The sequence below is a fragment of the Calliphora vicina genome, chromosome 3, assembly GCF_958450345.1.
Source record: "Calliphora vicina chromosome 3, idCalVici1.1, whole genome shotgun sequence".
In the NCBI taxonomy this organism is placed as follows: domain Eukaryota; kingdom Metazoa; phylum Arthropoda; class Insecta; order Diptera; family Calliphoridae; genus Calliphora; species Calliphora vicina.
Window position 1 is genome coordinate 873,453 of NC_088782.1, and position 24,121 is coordinate 897,573.

Sequence of the window (24,121 nt, forward strand, 5' to 3'; positions counted from 1 at the left end):
ATGTTAAACCACATTTAACTCGCAACACATTTGTTGCTCTGTTAACAGAGGGAACATGTTGCTATATCAATGTTGTTTATTTTTACATGCGTGTGTGTGTTTGCGGTGTATCTGTGTGTCCGTGGATGTTGTTGCTGTTGTTGGTGTTTTTGCTAATATTATGTTTGTAGCTGCTAGTAAGTAAGTGTGAGTTTCTGGTAGTGAGTGCGAGAAGATTGAATGAAACTTTTTTCTTGTTGTTGTCGTTGTCGTTGGTTTTGTCTAAAAGGTTTTGCGGCGTTTACGATGGCAAACAATTTTTCGTATTTTTATTCAGTTGCGATTTAACATTCGATTTGATAAAACGTGCTTGTTGTTGTAACGCGAATATTTTTGCTTTTGGATATTTTTCAAATAATATAAAAAAAAATACAAATAAAATTTATTGTTTCAAAACAAAACGCACCCGGTGTGTAAGTCTGTTTAAAATATAAAATCTATTTTGGAAATTGACCAATTTTTCGGCAGTGTTTTTATAAAAAATAAAACAATAGTTTATCTTTTTTCCAAATTTAAAAAAGAATTATTAAACATATGAAATTGCTAACGCATTGAAATAATCAAAAGAAATTTCAAGTGAGTTGTGTTAAACAAAAATATCTGAAATTTAAACTAAAAAAAGTTTTAAATTGTTAAAAAATCAACATACTGAAATTGTGTTTTAAATTAAAAGGTGAGTGAGTGTTGCACAAAATATTTATTGATTAGAACTTTAAACTGTTTGTGAAAAAGAAAATCGCGCAATTTTTAATCTTTTAACTAAAAGTTTTCCTAGCAACATGTGAATCCTTTTCTTGACAACCCTACAAAACAATTACAGCTTGACTAGGTCATTGCAACATTAGTACTTTTATGTGGAGAGTGTGTAAAAGTGTAAACTAATACTCATTAACGTATATAGCTCATACTTAAATTATTAAAAATTAATTGTTTCCGTTTGAAAAATATGTACATTGATAAAAATTGAACTAATTGTGGGAACACCTTTAAATATTATATACAAAATTGTTGATGTGTGTTAATTTAGCAATTTGCTAATAGCGTAATTTGTTTATTATACATTTTTCTGTTCGTTTACATCGTTTGTCTTTAAGAAATTGGTTTAAGCTACATATTTTTTTAAATTTTGTTAGTGTTTGATATGATTTTTCTAATATTTTTTTGGACACAAAATTACCTTCGTTTTGATGTTCTAAAAAAGGAGAATCGCATTTCCATCAATGTTCCTAGGAAGTAAGCGACTTCAAATATGTGTCAGTCCATCCATTCTATGACAATTCTGTATTAAATTAATTGCATTCGATGTACTTCCGAATAACAAATTGTACTTCTTCTTAAGAGTATATAAGTTTGTGACCCTATAATACAGGCCCGGATCTAGAGGGGTGAAAATGGGAAATTTTCCCCCACAAAACCAAAAAGTTTTAATATAAAAAAGGAAAAAAAGAAAAATGTAAAATAAAGTTTTATTTATTTCCCTAATTGGTTGACCTGAATTCGCGCCGAAATCCGTCTGTTCGTGTGTTAGTTGGAATGCCTCCAGGTATCTATGGAACCAATATTGGTATTAATTTATCAGTTATATTCATGAGAATTTTGGTATTGAAGATCAGCATAGTTTGTCCATAAATAGTTTAGATATGAGCAAAAAACCAAGACTACGTTGATATTTACAATATTTGTATATATCCTCCAAGGAATTTGCAAAATGATTGGCTTTTTTCACCAACAAATTTTGTATTCACCAAACATTTGTTCACAAAAAATTGTTTCACGTATAAATTTCCTTAGGAAATATTTAATTTTTTTAACATTACAACAAATTTGAACACAATTTTATATATGGAATGCCGATTTCGATTTCACTTAGATGAGAAATTTTAAAATTTTTAACTCGAGTTTGTTTGTTTTCTTAATAAATCCTTTAATTAACGAGTTAGAGTTAGGGTTTTTATTCGGCTAATCGGAATGAAAAATATTTTTTAATTTCGTATAAAACATACGATTAATCAAATAGTCGAATAAATTTATTTTCAAGTTAAAACTAAAAAAAATATTAGTCTCTTACTTCGGCTGTGCGAAATCTTATTATACTTTAAAATACATAAAAATTTTAAATATTTTTAGGTAAACAAAATTTAAGAAAAAAAAAATATTTAAATTTTTGAATCAATTATTTTTTTAACTTTTAACCAGAAAAAAAATTCGGTTTAAAAAATATTTTAAACCGAATTTCGTTGCCATGATACAATTATTGTAGAAGGTAGAATCACTAGGGAGAGTTTTCAATATTTACCCCTATAACGTCAAACTTTGATTTTGTTTTTTTTTTTTTTTTCATATTTTTTCATATTTACTTTTGTTTGACGTTACAAGAATTGTGTACCTTATATTGTTGTGTCATGTGTCGTTGCAAACTTCTCTGAAATATCTGTCATTAGATATCCATATTGTCTACATTATGGACTTAGTAATCCAGATATTGATAAAAAATAGGCCAAAAATCGAAGTTATCCCGATTTTTTCCTTATATCTCAGCCACTTGTCGGCCGATTTTAAATAGCAACCGAGCCGGAAGAATTTCCGATATATTGATGTATGAATCATGTATGTAAGTTATTTGGGATCTACGGAAAGTTGATTTCAACATACAGACGGAGAGACGGATATGTCTATATCGACTCCGCTATCTATAACGATCCAAAATATATATGTATACTTTGTGGGGTCAAACAAACATATTATTAAAACATTTTTCTGGTTTTAAATAGATTTTATTTAATTTTTCAAAAATATTGTTTACACGTTAAACGTTGGAATATTCGATTAAAATGAAACTCCAATAATTGACTTGTGAATATAATTTTTTCGTTTTTAACGTATGGCAGAAAATCGGCTTTTTAAGAAAAGTTCGCATTCTAAGGGTTTTTTGCTAACATTTTGCCATTTATTCTGAAGGGACAAATTCTAGAAATTATGGCGCATATTCATAAATCATAACTAAAGTCGGAACTAGTAAAACAGAAACTAAAAAATAGTTCATAGATAGTTGTAGATCATATTCACAATTCATAACTAAATTAGTTACTGCTTTGACATGTAGAGAAAACAAAATGTCGATAATATTTTGATCGATATATACTGTAATTAATTAAAAGGCTTATAAAGCTATTAAAAAACTATTTTTGTTCTTTAAAAAGTACATACAATATGTATAGTTATAGTATGTATGTAAATCAATTAAAATAAGGGCATGTAAAATTAAATTTTTCAATAGAATGTTGTTGACAAAAAAAAAACACATCTCTAGATTATTTTATTTTTGTATAGATGTATTAAAATGAAATCAATAAGCTGTTTTTTTGAATGTATTAGTTAGTTGGCAGTTAGTTACAACTTTACCCATGATTAAGTGCTAACTAATTGTGCTGAAAGTAACCAATTGTGAATAACTTAAATAGGTAATTAAAAAAGTTAACACTTGGTGATCGTTTATGAATATGCGCCTATGTATTTCAATGTTTCCCATTAATTTAAATTTGGTAAAATAAATTTTGCTCATAACTCAGACATTTATTGAATACATTATAGAGACCATAGCCGATATACTTTAAGTTGAGGGCTTCGGAAAGTTCATTTCAGCAGAATAATGGACATCGTTAAATCAATTCCAATTTCTGTGAGGAACCAGAATATTTGTAAATATTAGCTAGAGAATAAGCGCATTTTTGTCAAATATTTATTTGAAAAATGTGACATTTTTTAAGTATAAGTTTTAATTGAAAAAATGTTCTTTAAGTAAACTGAATAGTTTTAATATGCTAAAACTCCCAGTTTTTTATTTAAATAAATTCACTGAAATCTATGGTTGGGGGCATAAAGCAGCTTCGATGTAATTAAGTGTAAATTTAGGTCTCTTTTCTCTGACACTTCTCACAGCTCATATAAATATGTATAAAAAATAGCAAGCAAAAACCTGGTGTTCGGTCTTGCTTGACCAACCATAACATTTTCTTACGCACTTCTGTGCGAATCTACTATTTATTTTATGATTAATGATTATTTTTAACAATTATAATTTTCATTTCGTTTAACAACAATAAATCTGCAAACACTTTAAAACAAAAATGGATTATCATGGAACGAAATTACGAATTGGCTAACTGGCATAACTTTACTATCTCAATCGTAAATACATACTCGTTCGTACATACTAAATTCATATTTTCAATACAATAATAGATTTAACAAAAAACGTGGTCATACAATTTTAACTACCACAACAATTGTGTGTTTTTGTTAATAACTAAATACTGCTAAAAGTATTTTTCAGTGTGCTTTTATCATAAAAAGGAAAAAAAAATATATATGAAAAATTTTACAGAAATTCTTGCTATGACGGCTGTGAAAATTTTGTTTTTGCTATCGTACATTGAGGAGCAACAGTTTTAATGTATTTTTTTCTCACTCTGTATGTTTTTTTGTTGTTAATGTCAGTGTTATTTCATTTTTAATAATTAAACATTTTTATAGATTTTTCCCTACATTTCTTCATTTTTTTTTGGCAAAACAGTTTTATTTTTTTTTGATATTAAATAATTACGAGTGTTTTATGTAATGTTTTATTATGAATACAAACAAATGCTGTGGTGTGGTAATTTTGACCTTGTGTAAGGGTAAATGTGTTAAAAATTTTGAAAATTAATTACAAATTTAAAATATGCTCTTAATATGCGTGATAGTGAATGCTTCACGTAATCGGCAAAATGTTTAACACCGCTACTTTCTTTTTTTTAGAATTTAATGCCAATGAACTGGAAGAACTATTTCGAATAAATAGAAATGTCTCGACAAATTTCAAGAAAGTAAAAGAAAACTATTTTTTGAATTAGCAACGAATTCAAAATAACTCAAAATTTTGAGGGTGTTTCAGAATCTTAGAAAACGGTTTTAGTATGTCCTCATCTAGGCCTATAACCTCCATTATATACATATTTGGTAAAACAATGGAATCAAAAGTGCCCATTGTATTGTCACTCTGTATTTATGAACATAATCTGAAGTTAAGAATTTAAAATTCTCTTAAAACATAAAATCTGCATAGGTAAATATTAAATTTAAATAAATGTCACCTTAAGTTTTCTCACGCTCACACACACACACACACACACATCCACATTTTCTCACATTACCAACAAACAATCAACTCTCATTAAATTAACAGTTAAGTTCTTAGTTGAAGTGTTGACTTAAAATAACAAAAAAAAAAAAAAAATATGTTTTTTTCCTTGAATTTGAATCATGTACTCTTGAAAATAAAACTGACATTTGCATTTTCAATGGAAAACTAAAGCAACTAACTAACTAACAACAGCAATGAATGAAAACAACAAACAAAAACAAATAAACGTCATACAAGGTAGAACAACAGCTGTCAGTCATTGAGATGTGGAACAAAATACTGCTCTCACATTAACTGTAAATAAAGATTTGTTTATCTTATCAGTTGCAGTTGAAAATGAGTCAGGAAAGTGGTATATACATATATTTTAATTCTCGAGATTTGTTTTTCAAATCGTCATTACTTATTTTCAAGTATTGACACTTTATTTATTTTGACAGTTGATAGGAGATTTCTGCCCGATGATACTAGAACATTACAACTCTTGAAGATTATTTAAAGTATTTTTCGAATTACTTTTGTAATTAGGGCGTTAGGGCGTAATTGTTTATTTGCAATTCAAATATACATTAAAATTTTTCTGCAAAATCTCAAACTGGCAGAGTTAGTGTTCACTTGAAGTCCTCTACATTTTCGGGATATTTTCAAACAAATAACAGATTGTAGTAAGTACAAAGTCATCTATTTTGTGAATTTTAACTGCCAATAATTACTTCTTGGCAATAGATTCATTTTTTTTTTAATTTTTGTTTAAATGTTGCTAACGATATTTTATTACGACAAGTGAAGAATTCAAAATCATTCGCTTAAAAATTCTGTTGTCACTCTGAAAATAAGTAAATTAAATAACGTATTTTTTACAGTTTAAAATTTTTCTTTTCGAAATTACTGTAAACACTCTGTAAGCAGTGTCTGTATTGTAATGCTCCAAAAAAATTACGAAATAATTCATTACGCTTTAAAATATTTTCTGTTTGCACTACAAAATATCTAAAAACACAAGCATATACATTAGTAATTCAGAAAAAAATACAAAAACACCAGAAGAAATTTAAAAAAAACACAAAATTTACAAGCCAAACAAAATATATCTGCTCGATTTTTTTGTATTTTATTTTAATTTACGAACAACAAATGTGTACTCATTATATATTTAGAAGTTTTAGACATTAAACAAAATATACGATTGCTTTTTGCACTAATAAAAATTTCAAGAAAAACCAATTAACGGTCAAGATCGGCTAAAGAAAAACACTATAACTGTTAAGATATTGTAAAAAATTGCCAAAGGAATTGAGTTTAAAAATCCTTTATTAATTTTGTTTGACTTAAAGAATGACTTTCAAGTTATGACATGATTGTATTCAAGTTTAAAGAGGGGTTAAACCATCGGGTAACAGACAGGCGAGATGTCAAAAATCTAGGTATATTCTTAAAAACCTTACTCCCGCAGCAACAAATAATTTTCTGAACCTGAGATTTCTTTTCTGTAATTTATTTCCTTCAGACACATATCAAACATTACAGTCAATTTAAAACACATAATGTACTGACTAGAATGATGACGCTAGTGATTACGATGACGATGTTGAGGATGATGTATCAACAGTGTAAAAATATACACCAACAAATGTTTACAACAATAACAAAAAACAGCACATAAAATTATTTTTGGTAGCAAAAAATAAATGAAATAAAAAAGGCCAAAACTACACAAAACACACATTTTCCTTAAAATTTTTTTTAGAGCACAGAAATGAAGCAAAAAATAAATAAATAAATAAATGAAGCAACAAGATGAACAAACCGAGAAAAAACTACACAGAAAATATAAAATACAGAAAATGAAAGAGCAAAAAAAAAAAACACAAAATGATTATAAAAAATAAAAGTAACCACAAAATAAAATGCATGCCAAGGATATTTTCAATAGACACAAATACAAAACAAAAAAATAATAAAAAAAATACACCAACAAAAAAATATATTTAAACCACATTTTATGTTCTATATAAGTCATGAAAGCGAAATGGCAGCCGTAAAAAATAAAATACTATAAGGAATGAGGGATTTTGTTTACTACCACTCCACTCCACTCTACTCTACTTCACATCATCATCATCACCATTCTCATTCTCATCATCGTTAGCAGCAGCAACAGAATATTGTTCAGCACGAACAAAAAGGTCAACCATTTATAAAAAATTAACAAAGAGCGCATAAAAAGGGAAAATAATATTTGTTGGCGAAATAGTTGCACAAGAATCTTAAAAAATTAAAAGACTGGAATAGAATAAGGTTTTGTTTGTTATGGAGAGGACGTTTAAACTTAGTTTAAATTATACGAGTAATAAAGATCTAAGTTTAAATATATTCCCATAATGTAGCTGACTGAAAAATAAATTTGTTACAGAGAGCTAGAATTGCTTATTAAATTAAATTAGCAAGTTTAGTTTTGACAATTCCGGTCAATTTCCAATAGTTCTATTAGTGTACGTTCATGTTTTGAAAAATTGTGCAAAATCTCCAGGAAATTATCGCTCGGACAACTGCACGCAAAGAACAAACTTGGTTGTGGTGACCATAATCCAACAGCTTCATAATATGAATAAATTTTAGGGTTGCTGACCATAATATTACTAATGAGTAGCATTATGAAATATCATAATATGATCAAACTTAACCATAATTGATTAATTGAATCATATTATGATTCAATGATCAAATTATAATAGTAGCAAAACCATAATATAAATATGCCCAACCATATTATGATTCCACCTCAACCATAATATGGTAATGTAAAAATAAGGTAGCTGGTATAATCATATTATTGTTGTAGCACAATCAATTAATTTTAATGGTTATAAATATATTTCGGGTATTCACACGGTATACTATTTGGTCATAATGTCCTAATCTAACTATATATGTATATAAAAATGGATGTTTGTATGTATGTGGGTATGTATGTTCCGAATGAACTCAAAAGGCTGGACCGATTTTGATGAAATTTTCAGGGAATCTTCGGAGTCGGTTAAGCCGAGCCGCCGAGTCGTCATATATTAGGACATTAAGAGACCTTTTGTTTACAACACAACAACAACTATTATAATATATTAGGACATTATGACAATAGCAGACCGTGTGAATACCCCAATTATGTTTTTATAGTTATCATAATTTAGTTGTAGATGGAATTTTTGCAACAATCATGTAATTAAGGACTGAGACCGAAAAAACCTTAACACACGTTTATCATCAAAACATATAACCCAAGTATTATTTGATTTGTTTTTTTGATCAAGTTACCTTTATAAAGCATGTATGAAAAGTTTAATCCAATGCAGGTTTAATAACATACAAGGCTCAAAAAGTTCCTGACAGGAACTCTGCTAAAAATTTAGATGCCAAAGACAGAGCACGGAAATTAAAGTCAATATTTTTATGTTGCTGATACCCAAAAGCTGACATAATTTTCCCAAACAGTTCTTTGTTACAAAGGGATCTACGATTACCGAAATTTACATCAAGGAATGTTTACAAAAGAGCATGCTTCCATTCATAAGACTTCTTAATGTGTCCACTTATTTTTGGCCTGATTTGGCATCCAGTCACTGTGGGTGTCCAAAAGTGTTGTAGATTTTTGTGGTCTCATTTTTATTAACATATATGTATGTTAAGGTTTTTTATTGTATAATTTATTTAACCATAAACTCGTTTGCGGCAAAAATTTATGACTATGTAGAACATAGTTGCGACAATCATGTCTTTTCTATGCCTGTATACAATCCTAGTCATTCATTAAATACTATCCACACTATACATATCAGGCTTTTAAAATAAAAATTGTAGACTTTTATAGGTGGAAACAGCGACTTAAAGATGCTCTTCAAAATAACTTTTACAGAGATAGCGGAGTCGATTTGCCGATGCCCTTTAGTGTTTTGGCTCTTATAAATAACCTACGGTTCCAAGAATTTTGCTACACATAGTTATTTTTAAATAAAATATTAAATTCTAGATACTAAAAATCAACCAAATTTTCCCGAAAAGGTTCTTACCTACCAATAACCATTTTTCGGCCCCACTGTGCACATATTTGCCACCACACTATACGTATCTGTTATTATCTATTTGCACAACATTACTCAGATGTTGTTATGCGGTTGTTATTTATTTGTTTTGTGAATAGTTTGCAAATTTTTTATTGTGCAAAATTTGCACTATTTTGTTTATTTTGTCTCTCATTTTGTTGTTGTTTTCATAAACAATTTTGTACAATCTCGTGATAAAAATTCAAATTTCGTTAGAATTTTATCTTATCGCTTGTGAAATTATTATTATTATAATTAATGCAAACTACCAACGACATTCTCTGGCAAACACAACACACCAGCACAATGGAGAGAGATTACGTGAATAGACAATGTGGAGAATGTGGTCGGGAATTGGAATGGTACATGACCCAAATAAATTTTATAATTGTTTGTGTGTTTAACATAAAATTAGATAAATAAGGAAAGGAATTTTGTTGCATGCAAATAACATTGTGTTTATTACTCATAGATAATATTTATCTAATGATTAGTTTTGTTATCTGTTTACCGGAAAATGCATCTTAGACTTATGATAGGATGATTATTATCTTTGGGTTTTTAATAAAAATCTTTGAATTTGTTTGTCGAAAAATACTATATTTGACATTATCCAAAGGAGACAATATCATATATTCGCATAACCATTATATGGTTATCATTAATCATGTTTTTACAAAGCCATATTATGACTGAGGTGGAACCATAATATGGTTGGACACATACATATTATGATTGTGCTACTATAGCACAGGATTATTCATTGTATTATCATAACCAATAGACAAATAATTATAACAAGGGATTATATCAGGCGCGGATCCAGGGAGGGGAAATAAATTAAAATTTATTTTACATTTTTTCCTATTTTTATATTAAAACTTTTCGGTTTTGGCGGAGTTTCCTTTTTTTCAACCCCTCTATTAAATTATGGTTAGGTAGGATCATATTATGATCGTTTATTATTTGAGAGCAATCGTAAAATACAACAATGCTCGATTATGATTACAACAATCATGTTTTTTCTTTGTGTATTACATGTTCTAACTGAAAAAACAGTCAGTTTTTGAATATTGTTGGCTCTCGATATATTTCTATTTCTGATCTTGAAAACGAATAACTAAATTAATTTATTAAACTAATCCTTTGAGGGATAATTTGTTACAAATAATTTATTTCTTTATAAATATTCTTATTATTAAAACTAAAGGCCTACTTTTTTTGCAGTATTCCTTTTTTCTTAAATATTTATTTAGTTTAAAAAAAACTCCTATAATTATTTCTTTTTCCCCCTTCCAAAGTGCATTAATAATTAATTTATTTGAAATTCAAGCAGCCCTCTTTTGCATAATGTGCAGTTTTTTTGCATGTGACTGCTTGATTTTGGTCGATATGTTTTCTTTAAGAATATTAAATTAATTTAATTTAAGTTTGTGTGTATGTTACTTTTGTGTTTTTGCAGTTTGTCAGAATAGAGTAGATCCATAGTAATATAATATTTAAAACATTTAATTGTTGTTGAACTTTGGTAGAAAAGAATATTTTACAAACACGGACAAGGGGTGAGGTTATAGGATGTGCCTTGAAATTTTATTTAAATAAAAATGTATGTGAATTTTTTACAATATTAAATAATTCGAAAAGGTCAAAGATAATAATATGTTTAAGAATATCTGAGAAATGTTTAAAAGCGATTTAATACCAGAATTTATGATGAAATTATTGTGCTTCAAAAGTTAATATGAATATATTTTGAATATCATGTAATTTTTGCCCCAGCAATTACAAAATTTTATTTATTTCGAGTATTTAATATTTAAAGTAATAATACAATTTTTTTTTTTACTTTCAGGTAATTCATTTATTAATAGACGATAACGTTATAAACAGAAGCATGAAATATTTATATATGTATAATGTAAGTTGGACATTTTGAAGTCAAAGTCTACATTAAATATTCTACTATACAGATAGAAAACTGTCATGACTAATTCGTGAATCTATGAATAGTTATAATAAATCCAGTTTTCGCTGTATTTAACAATTTTATCAACAATAGGCAATAGAACAATATTTTGTAAACCAATTTTTATACCCTTCACCCTCGTGAGAAGGGTAAGTTTGGCATTCCGTTTGTAATTTCCACAATATAATTTTCCGACCCTATAAAGCAGCGAAGCGCGTTCATATTGTTGAGATTACGAACATTTTCGTCAATTATAGTATAAAGTATATATATTCTGGATCCTTATATCCGTCTGTCTGTTGAACTCAACTTTCCGAAGCCCCCAAATAACTTACACGATTCATACATCAATATATTCCGGTTTGGTTGCTATTTTAAATCGAGAAAATCGGTCCACAAATGGCTGAGATATAAGGGAAAAACCAGGACAACCTCGATTTTTGACCTATTTTTGAACAATATCTGGATTACTACGTCATTATTATTGACAATATGGATAGATATTTCAAAGACCTTTGCAACGACGTATATAAGACCATAGTAAGTTGGACATACAATGGGTCAAAATCGGAAAAAATATTTTTTTAACCGAATTTTTTTTTGTCACCAAAAGTTTTTTTCGCTAAAAATTACAAAAAAAAAATTAAAAAACAATTAAAAAATTTTTTTTCCAAAAAATGAAAAAAACAATTTTGGAACAAAAATAAATTTTGTTTATCTAAAAATATTTAGAATTTTTATATAAGATTCGGCACAGCCGAATATAGCTCTCTTACTTGTTTTAAGTGAATCTAACAATTCTTGAAAACACGTCCGTAATTAAATATCGAAATAAAGGTGTCATGACGACTGTTAAAAAAATTAAATCGTCAAATACAGTTTCTCTAAAAATATTTGTTTTGGAAATACATACTGATTTTTTTTTACTGAGGTGAAGGGTATAAAAAATTCGGCACTAAAAATTGTTTTTGACGAAATAGTTTTTTTGATGATTAGACATTTTACAATAAAATATAAGTCTTTGTGGTTTCTTCAAAATACCGTAATCCTTCATAAAATTTTCGGCTTTGGTATTCGGCCCAATTTTGACCTACAACGTATATTGGTATTAGACCGATTTTTGGTATAATCCGAAATCTAATATACGATCGGATTTCAATACTTTTTTGAACCCTCAACATATTTATAATGCATTTACTAAAGTTCATGGAACACCCTAAATATATTTTTATAAAAAAAGAGCTAAAAAGTTTTTTTTTTTCGTTTTACAAAATGTTGTAATAGTCTCAAATTACAGAAGAATACAATACAAAGTTCAAGTATTAACAAAATTGTAAAAAACTAAAATAATTTTAAAAAATACAATTAAACCTAAAAAAATATGCAATATTAACCTTTTAGTGACCATGATATAAAATATTAATAGACATTTGGGGTGTGTTTTAAACAAAAAAAGTATTATTTTATGACAAAACAATAAACATAGTTCAAATAGTCTTATTAGTTTAGAACTTTTTTGTTAAATTAGGACATTATGACAATATGATCAATTATATTTATTTAAATACAAAATAACATATTCACTTCTCTAAAAATAACAGTAGTTGTTGTTACATATTTCCAAATATATTTCCCATATAATCAGGGAAAACTAATAATTCATTTTAATCCAATATAAGTTTGCCTTTCTCGTCTCGTTGAACATAAAAGGGTTAATGAACTTGCGAGAGATATTTTTTTTTTGCTTGTTATTAAAAACATTCGATACTTTTTATGTACAAATTAATGTAATTTCATGTTTTCAGCTAAATGTGACCAAAAAAATAAGTTTGAAATTTCAAACTTATTTTCCTCAAATTTTTTTTTGTGACAGCAAACATATTTTTAAAATAATAAAAAAAGTGTTTTTCGTTCTGCTGACAGAATGAATTGACACATGAATTTTTATATATAATTAAGAACCAATTGTTAATAATAATAATAATAATAATAATATCCCTCTACAAAAATATAAATACAATAAGGGGTATATTGTATGTATTTTTGCACAAAACATTATTAATTAGAAAGTTTTGTTTGCCTCACTCTCCATGTTACCAAATACTTCCAGCTTCGGATTTATATATTTAGCTCTACCACAAAGTTTGCCAAACTTTTTTTTTTAGTTGTTTAATATCTCATTACCAAAAAGTTTATTTTTTTCACGTTACTTTGATTAAATTAGAACAAACTAAAAAATAAAATCAAATACATGATGCTTTAACCCTCTAAACCGCAAGAGTGCCTCAAGGCATGCAAGAATACAAAATACCAATTATCTAAAAAAAATAATTATAATTTTTTATTAAATTTAACTGTGAATTTGGTTACAGATTTATTAACATTTGCCTCGTAGGTCGAAATGCATTCTGAATTTTAGTTTTTGTTCTGTCAGCTGTTTTGTGGGTGATGTTATAATTTTAGCACGTGAAATTTTGTGTGTCATTTTTTTTTTTTTTAAATCAAAGTTTTACTAACTTTTAGTCGCCCGATCTATTCGAAATATTTTTTATTAGTTCTTTTTAATTAGTTTTTCAATAAAATCGTATCATAATTATTGTTTTTTACACCTAAACCGGCAAGAATGCCCTGAGGCACTCTTCACCTTTTTGCACCTGGTTCCTAAACTTAATTTGCAAATTAGTTTCTGATGGCTGTTCTGAGTTTATTGGTTCATAATTACCCTATAAAAAATTATTCGACAACTTTTTTTTTAAGCTTTTTAAAGTTTGCGGGTTAGAGGGTTAAATTTCAATATATTTTAAACAACAAAATAACGTTGTCATAAGAACATTAAAAGATTATCGAGCATGTGTTTAAAAAAAAATATAATCTTTTTTTAATTAAAAAAGAGCTAAATACTTTATTAATTTCTTTTTAGAAACAATGTGTAACATTATTATTTCAATAGTTTTTTTTTTAAATTTTTAATTTTTATCTTATCACAAGAATTTGTTGTTTTCTTGGTGTAACTGTACTAAAACTGTGTCAAATTTAATAGAGAAATAACAACAACAACAAAAATTGCAAAGATTTTTTGCAAACTAAATAAAACATAAAATAAAAATATGCCTGCAAATAATGATTGAGTGTTTAAAAAGACTGAAAAGCAAAGAAGATAAAAACATTAATATTGAAATATGAGTATTTTAGGGTTTATTTTGATAAGATAAGACAAAAACTACAACAAACAAAAAACTTTAAATCATTGAACATTAACATAGGAGTGACCAAGAAACAAGGTGTTTAACACTCATTATTTTAATCGCCTATACTTCACTAACTTTATAAATATTAATTGAATAATAATTTTCATTCAAGATACGGTCGATTGCACAGCTGACATTGATGGGGGCTTTGATTTGATACTCCCATCTTTGCAGTTCTTTAACTTGTTTAGATCATTTCTAAAAGTTACTCAGCTGATCTTATTTTGTTATTAGAAAGTGAAATAAATATTTACATATTTAAGAAACTATTTCTTAACAAAATATTTGTTAATGACAAACAATATTTGAACGTAATCTTTTGTCGCAGTTAAAATTACTCAATACCCAATAAGCAATAAACTTGAAAAATATTTGAAAAAATTAAATATTTTTCAAACAAAATACATATGGCTTCAATTTATGTTTCCTTTTTACTTGTGTAATACAACTGTAATTAAATTGTTTGACTATAATTCAAGGCTTGAATTACACTTGAACTCCAGTAAAAATGCTAATTGGAAAATAAATTCTGATATTATTATTAGACATAGAACAGTGGACAAATCGTGAAAATAGTGTGTAAAGGTGCTTTTCATGTTCCTAAAAATTTACAGGAAACACAAAAAGCGTTCTAATATACTTTGTTTTAAATACAGGGTGGGCCAAATTCGACTGACTGATTTAAAGTACTTCCAAATAAGCATTTTTACTGGAATTCAAGTTGAAGCCTTGAATTATAGTCAAGCAATTGATTTACACTTGTATTACATTTTATTTCAATAGCATTCTCCAGTAAAGTAAAAAGGAAACATAAATTCAAGCCATATGTTTAAATATTTAATTTTTCAAATTTACATACATTTCCATTCAAGTCAAATTCCAACAAAATGTTCAAGTGCTTGACTTTTTGGTGCCTATTTTGGGTTGTTTTTTTTTATTTTTTGTTTTTGCTGGTAGTCATACTTAAGGCAAGAACGTGTACCTTGATTTAAATTGGGAAAAACAATTCTCAAACTACTTTTAAACTACAATTAAAATATTGTTTTGGAAAAACCCAAAGGAAACGTTATACAATCTAGGTCATTTAGTTATTTACTTAATATTTACAGTTGGGTATTGAACCTTTGACCTTAATACATATAGGGCGACACTATCAACTAAATTATTTAAAGGAAATTCACTTTTGACAACTTAATTGCTTCAACAAAAACTTAATGTTACAATTTCATAATATTAACAGAAGTTACAATAGCAACTAAATAAACTTTATGTTCTTTGCAAACCTTCTATAGTTAATTTAATTATTGGCAGTTGTCAACCAATAGATAGTTGTTTGAGTCATGTAACCTTTATCCTTGATCTAACATACTTAGAGGGCAGGTGAGGTGGCGAATACTGAAATTTATATCTGAGAAATAATTGTTCATCCTAAAAATAGGTTATTCCACATTGTGTTAAGTCTATTTGTATCGATTGCGTTCTCATGAACAATGGACAAATATGTGTTCGTTAAGGGTTTTCTAGACATACATAAGTATTTATTATCCCTACCGTTGTTACAGCTTTTATGTTCTATATTAGAGTATAAATAAGGAATAATAGAGAAATATATATGAAAAAGAATGACATATTGTTCCTTGCTATCCATTCATACACACAAACACACAAAAATAAGCTTAAATAAACCACAAAATTGTATAACATCAAAGTTGCAAAAGACCATAAAGAATCTATTTTCATTCAGCGTGTGAATGGTTATAAAAAGAAATAAAACGGCAGCAGTAGAAGTAGCGGCAGCGGCAGTGGATAGATGTGGATGTGGCAAGCAATAGAATACATGACTGGAAAATAATGTCACTCACTTTCGTTAACCTTGACCAAGAATAATCTGGGCATTGTATACACGTACGTGTGTACATGAGGTAATACATGCTCCAAACAACACACATTAGGGGGCAATCTTAAAGAAAAGGAAAATATTTTTAAAAATTTAATCTTATATAGAACGAATGAATAATTTTGTAAAATTTAATTTTATTATAAAGAAACTTGTCAAATAAGTAAATACTATCATCATATTTATCACTATTTTAAAACAAAGATAAACGATTTTCCAAAAATTATATAAAATTAATATATAGAAGAACATTTGATACCAAAATGCTAAGAAGTTCAGTCGTCTATTGGGTGTATGACTTAAAAATGCGGATGTTTTAAAAAGTTTTGCTGTTATTTTGATTTATTCAAAGTATTGGCCATTGTTAGATATCATCTTTTCCCATCTTTCTGCCAACATATAGATTCCAAGCAAAAAGAACTATTCATCTTTTGAGTGCAAGAACGAATCAAGCCAATATCGGATACTCTGTTCCAAATTGAAGCGTATCCCAGGGAGAACATAATTTATGTTTGGCAGCATATTCTGGGCGTTTTTCGGCAAATGCTTGCTTCAAACGAATCAGTTGCGTTCAGTACAGGTGATAGTCTAATTAGATTTTAGCAGCTCGTAATAGATAGGAACCTTTTGCTCCCACCAAATATAGAGAATTACCTTAACGCCATGGATATTTTTCTGTAGTGTCGATTCGGCTGGTGGGCCGGGCTTCACATACGATCTCTTACGCTTCGGGTTATCATAATGGATCCCTTTTTCATCGCAAATAATGATTCGTTGCACAAATGATTTTCTTTTATAGCGTTCAAGCATCATTTCAGACAAGCAAAATCGACTTTCAATGTCTCTCGGCTTCAATTCGAATGGTAACCAATTTCCCTGCTTTTGGATGAATCCTGCTTGCAAACGTTTTGAAATTGTTTTTCGAGTTGCTACCAAAGGTTTTGCAAGCTCTTGTTAAGTTTGACAACAATCTGCATGCCTCCAATTCTGGGTCTTCAAACTTGTTTGACTGGCCGGGGTGATCTTTGTCTTCCGCATTAAAAAATCATCACTTCTGAACCTCTCGCACCATTGTAATCGATGGAACACATTTGGTGAGCAATCAGTGTGCTTCAGCGGCACTTTTTTTAAAATTAAAGAAGTAAAGCAAAACTTCCCGCATATAACGCTTTGTTGGCACAAAATTCGTAATTTTCGAACCAAAAAAAAAAACCTTTGTTGTTTACCCTATAATGTTAAATTGCTAAGTGAGAAAATGACATCTAAGTTATTAAAAACAAAAGAAAAAAGAACTACCACATCTTTAAGTCATACACCCAATATAATTTTGTTTTATGAAAATCATCTTTTTTGAGAGGTTTTCAAACAAAATTTTGAAAAAATATTAAAATTGTTTAGTGAGTTCTATAGATTCATCATCAGGTGAATCGTAAATTAACCATATTATGGTTCCCACAATCACTTAAATAGTTACTGTGAATATAATATTGTTTAAAAACGTGTAACAATGTTGAAATGGTTACAGTAAACATGCACAACTATATTTTTTCTCTGCGTGTAAAACACATGATGAGTAACAAATTTAATTATTATTTAAATAAAATTTAAATGAACTGCCAACAGATGCCACCCTATTAATCCGTTTGTTTGCGACAACAATATGCCGCCTCATGTAGTTGCTTCATTTTATTACAAAACTTTTGTAAAAGGATAAAATGAAGATAAAAATGTCGAAAAACTACCAAAGTTAAGAATGAAGCAATAACCATTATTATTTATATAAAACTAGAATTCAGCAAAGAGATTTATTTCGGCATATTTAAATTGGCGTTTTTATGCTATTTATGTAGATTGAGTATTAAATATTAATCCTCTAGAAATCGCACAGTTTTCAGCTAAATTCACAAAATAAAATAACTGTGGATTAGATACAGAATTAAGTTTCATTGATACCAGCATAACGTGGCAAAAGTGTGTTTTTCACATTTTGCACCTCAACCATATTATGGTTGCAGGTCAACCATACTATCATATTACAATATCATAACCATAATATGATTGAACCCAACCATATTATGATTGCACATCAACCATAATATGGTTGTGTAAAAACTTGATACAAATAATATGATTGAGCCCAACCATATTTCAATAGCAGAACCATAATATGATCCCAACCATATTATGATTCCACCATATTATGTTTAAGATGCATTCATAATAGGTTGGATTCAATCATATTGTGATTGTGCTACTGTTATAATATGATAGTTGATATTGTGGTTCACAAGGGATAATAATATTGTGGTCATATACGAACCATAATATAATTTTTGCACCTTCACAAATGCCAATTTACAAACGTTTCATGCTTCCGAAAAAGTTCTATGCTTAAAGTTTCCAAACTTTAAACTTTGTACTAAATAAATGCCAAAGGCTCTTGAATAAATTGTTATTGATAATCGTTCTATAACAATTTGAAATAAACTATTCTTGCACGTTTTAGAGTTATTTTAAATCATAGCTTAAAACGTTCATTTTACTTAATTTTTAATCTACAATACACTACAATACATAATTATTGTATTTATTCTCTCTTAATTTTCCATGAATTACTGACAATTTAATTAAGATAAAGTCAGGTCAGGGTTTTTCTTCTTGTCTTTCTGTCAATTTCTGTTAAAAATAAACATTCATTTCGGTGTAAGTCAATTAATTATTAAAATTAAAGAATTTCACAAAAGGCTTATAATGAATAGTGAAAAAGACAACGACTGAAACATTAAATCGAATTTATGCGTCATTTTCGAAAAAACCACAGCAAAATTCAATTTCGTGTCCTCCTTAAAAAGAGTATAACTAGGTGTATGTATGTATGTAGTATATGAAGGAGTAAATATTGCATTTTTACTAGTATTTGTACAAGTCCATTATATTGTATTGTATAGAGTACTTTTACATTTTTGCACAGCACGTTCTGTGAAGGTCAGGTTTTACGGAACGAAAAAGAAAAACTTAAATTGTGCTATTTTATATTTATTGTATTGTTATCGAAAAAACAGCTCTAAAAGAAAGAAAAGAAAACTGCTCCTGTTAATGCAGCATAAATTTACACAACTAAGGAAATAAAATATTTTAAAACACCGTCACTAGCAGAACACAGTAGAAGACTTGAAATATTTTACTAACAAAATGAGTGACGGAATGAATGAAGTTAAGGAAACAGGTGTTAAGGATAACAGTGTAAATTATATGAAGAGATTCTCTTCTCTGCGTTTTCGTTTAAACTTTCCTTCCAACATTAAAATAAATTTCCTGTTATTAAGGGAAATGAAATAAGGAGTTTAATTTAAGTTCAGAGTTAAATATATTCTTTAATTAGACGTGTTCTAAAACGAATTTTTAAATAGCTGGCTGACCTTTAAAAATTGCTTTAAATTGACAGGATTACTTTCGGAGACCTTTATTATTTTTTGATGAAATGAAATTTTCGTTTCAGTTTCGTTATTAAGCTTTTATTTTGCTATACCAGCATTTATCACACAAGTTTACACGCATATATTGGATTTTTGTGTTCATTTCTTCTACTTTTTTTTGGTTAAACCGCACCTTCATTACACTAAAATTACAAAAAAATATATACACATACTCACAACTCACACATAGTAAATGGCAACATTCTTTAACCAAAAAAAAAAAAGAAATAACCCGGTAAAATAGTCAATAAAATGTGCTGGAATATGGTTTTTGAACATGCCATCAAAACAACCGAAACAATGTCAAAGCGACCTTAGTCCTTTTGTTTCTTGTTGATGTTACCACAATTTAAAAATACAAACATTTTAAATTGTAAAAAAAAACTAAATTGTTTCAATTTGGCTGAAAACATTCTGACTTTTGTCAGAACCAATTTGGTAATAGCAAATAGTGTTCTGAATTTGTGGGTATTATTAGTTATTAGTTTAATGCAGCGGACAATATATAAAATAATTTTGATAAAGCACGATTTTATTTTATGAATCAAGGTTCTGTAATGTACAGCACTCAAAGATTTCTATAATAAAAATACCAACAAAAACAAATAAGAGAGCTATATTCGGCTGTGCCGAATCTTATATACCCTTCACCAAATTATACTTCAAAATAAAAATTTTAAATATTTTTAGGTAAACAAAATTTATTTTTTTCCAAAGTTGTTTTTTTAATTTTTTGGAAAAATTTTTTTTCGAATTTAAATATTTTTTTTTTTTTAATATTTAGCGAAAAAAAATTCGGGTTATAAAATATTTTTTTCCGATTTTGACCCATTGTAGGTCCAACTATGATCTTATATACGTCGTTGAAATATCTATCATTAGATGTCTATATTAATCACTTAGTAATCCAGATATACGCCAAAAATCGAGGTTGACCTGGTTTTTTCCTTAAATCTTAGCCATTTGTGGACTGATTTCTCGATATCAAATAGCAACCAAGCCGGAAGAATTTGATGTATGAATCATGTATGTAAGTTATTTGGGGGCTTCGGAAAGTTGAACAGACAGACGGACATGGCTTAATCGACTCCGCTATCTATAAGGATCCAGAATATATATACTTTATAGGGTCGGAAAATTATATTATGGAAATTACAAACTTAAGTGAAGGGTATAAAAACACATTTGGGGGCTCAATTTTATTTAGGTACATGCAAGCAGAGAAAAAATGAAGTAATACATGATTATTACAACCATTTAAATTTTTTAACAATATTATGGTTACTGTAATTATGTATATGAATGCGGTAACCATAATATTTTAAAGTTTCCTTTCACATGATTGTAGCAATCATATATATAATTGTAATAAATAAATATGTGTTTGTGGCTACCATTTTTATGATGTAATACTTCACCATATTATGTTGTTCTCGGATTATGGTTATCATACTCTAAGAACAACATACATATTATGATATAATGATTAATCATGAACATGATTGCCACAAACACATATAATTTATTTACTACAATCATATACATATATGATTGTGACAATCATATAAATGATTCAGTGAAAATAGTATGATTAAAAAACTTGTGAACATTTTGAAATGGTTATGGTAAACATGTACAACTATATTTTATCTCTATATTTAAGGGAACTACAAGTGGCACCATCGACTTTTTACTGAAAAAAGTTGAATAGTCGATTTTTTTGTTTTGTTTTTAATTCTTATTGTAAAAATTTAAAAAATGTGTAACCATAGTAAACATATATTTTTTAAATAAAAATAGGACCAAAAGTGCAGGTAGTGCCATTGGTAATAGAACAAGTTGTTCTATCATGTGTCCAATTTCAAAAACTAACTTTAATATAAGGAAAAAGTGCAATTGAGTCCCACTTTCTGAATTCTTATTCATTAGAATAATGAATGATTTCTCTTTTGTTATGATCATATATATTTAATTTCATGTTTCAGGTTCGTTATTACACAGAAAAAAGAAATTCATAATTGGAATGAATTTTGTAATAAATATTATTAATCGAACTTGATTTTTTTTCCCAAACTTTTTTCATTCAGAATAAGAACATGTTCATAAATATTATTAATTTGTACATGACGGAAATTTTTGCTTTTTTTGCATAAATTTAATAATATTTTATAATAAATTGAATTATAATTGCATTATCTAATGAATTAATTCAAAACTATTTGCATAATAGCCATATATTGGCCAATATTTTAAGATGAATCAACAATATCTGAAAATTGAAAATATTAAACATAATAAAATATAAATAAACATAAATCATATCATCCCCTTAAAAAAATTTAATCATTTTCGCGCATATTGGCTCATTTTGTAGCTGAAAATCATAAAAATAAATAAAAAATTTTCCAAGAAAAATTTCAAAAATTTTTCAACAACATAAAAATATAAATGAAATTGAAATTATATTTTTCAAGCCTTCTAGATTTAATTTGAAAACATAAAATATGAACAAAATCTTAATATTTAAGAAATTATTTATAAATGTTATGAATTGAAATCAATGAAATCAAATCATAATATTTATCTTGAAACTTTTTTCTGTGTATAGAAAATTAAACAGGTACAATTAAAGATTTTAACTCTTTCAGGATCATGTGTAAAAATTCAAAAAGTACCATTCGAAAACTAAAATACAAAAGAAGATAAAACATACAATTTCCCACAAGCACCTGTCAAACTTGTATTATCAATGTACTCAATGTTTTGGCGAAAGTTTGTGTGACATAAATAAACAATACGTTCATTTTCACAAGAACAATTTTGCTTTAAAAAAGTACCGTGCTTTTTACCCAAATTTTGACTTGTGCATTCGAATTCAAAAAAACATCATGCTAGTTAATAAGTAATTGTGTGGCTAGAGGAACTAATGTTTAAAATTGCATCAAAATTGGTTCTATAATTTTAAATAAAATGATTATTCCCGTTTTTACCCTCTTTTGGTACTTTGTTTTACCCATTGAGGTAATAAGCACTATCAAAGGGGGCAAATTGTGTTAAAAATATTTAACTGTTCAGCATATTACAGCTTATTAGCGAAATTATCGGCATAACTTTAGAATGTTTTCACAAAGTTAACGCAATTATTACAATTATTTTCACGCAACATTATTAACTCTCTCTCTCTTTCTCTTTTATCATTGAAAAACAAACAATAAAAAATCCTTGCTCATATTAAAACACCCCCTATAAGGCCCCTTCAATTGGAGTAGGGTGCAAAACATACAAAAGGAGAATTTTCCTTTAACTTTTACCTGAACAAATAAATACACTCTCATATAAACTCATACATGTACAAACACACCTACGAGACACACACACATGCATGCATATAGCAAGTGTACCCTGCAGTTTTAAAGGCTATATTGTTTATAGCTACTTAGACAGGTCTTCAAGCATTACCTATTCCAACCAAAATCCGTAGTTAAGTGGGTGGCAACTAGGGTGTCAAGTTTAATCGAGTTTTATTTTAATCGAATAAAAGTTCATAATATTTTTTATTAATGAGTGACAACCCTACAGGCAATAACAAATCTAATAATTACAGAAATGTCCTCCTTTAAATGCTTAAAATGATGGTTGGTGGATAAGCAATGCATTCGTTAATACGAAACTAGTTCCAAGGTTTGCAGGATATGTTTATGCATACACTAGTATTGGTGTAATGTTTGCTGTAGTTGTTGGGTTAAATAAATATAGGCAAAATGAAATAAAATAAAAAAAGTGCTGAGAAAAAATAAATAAACTTTTTTCTAGTACATCATGAATTATTTAAGAGTTTTTTTTTTATTCATTTCAACCATATAACCATTCATTCTTTCGTGCTTTCCTCTGCAACTGAACAAAACATTTACACTACTGAAGAGAGAAGAAACAACAATAATAAATACATACATAAACATACTATAAACAGAATTAGTTTGAATAACAACTAGGAGCTGAAGAAGAATAAAAAACCAAAATGAAAATATTTAATAAGGTCATAAAAAGCAGGATACGAGTACCCACTCATATACAACATGCAACTTGTTGTACAAATAAATTTATACAGTTGTATTGTTTTTTTTTTGTAGTTCTTTGAGCAACATCACCACACACACAAGTTCAGTTCATATACATCTCTTACGATTTTAAGCACTTTTATATTTCTGCGCTTCTA

At 27.9% G+C, this 24,121-nt stretch overlaps 1 protein-coding gene across 3 annotated transcripts in view; it reads left to right on the plus strand.

The window, feature by feature from the left end:
- The first annotated feature begins 304 nt into the window (after positions 1 to 304).
- Positions 305 to 24,121, plus strand: part of rgn (regeneration) — a 183,298-nt gene continuing 159,481 nt past the window's right edge. For all 3 annotated transcript variants that reach the window (XM_065506572.1, XM_065506574.1, XM_065506573.1), the window contains exon 1: positions 305 to 712. The gene's annotated coding sequence lies outside the window, so the exon portion shown is untranslated. The remainder of the gene's footprint in view (positions 713 to 24,121) is intronic.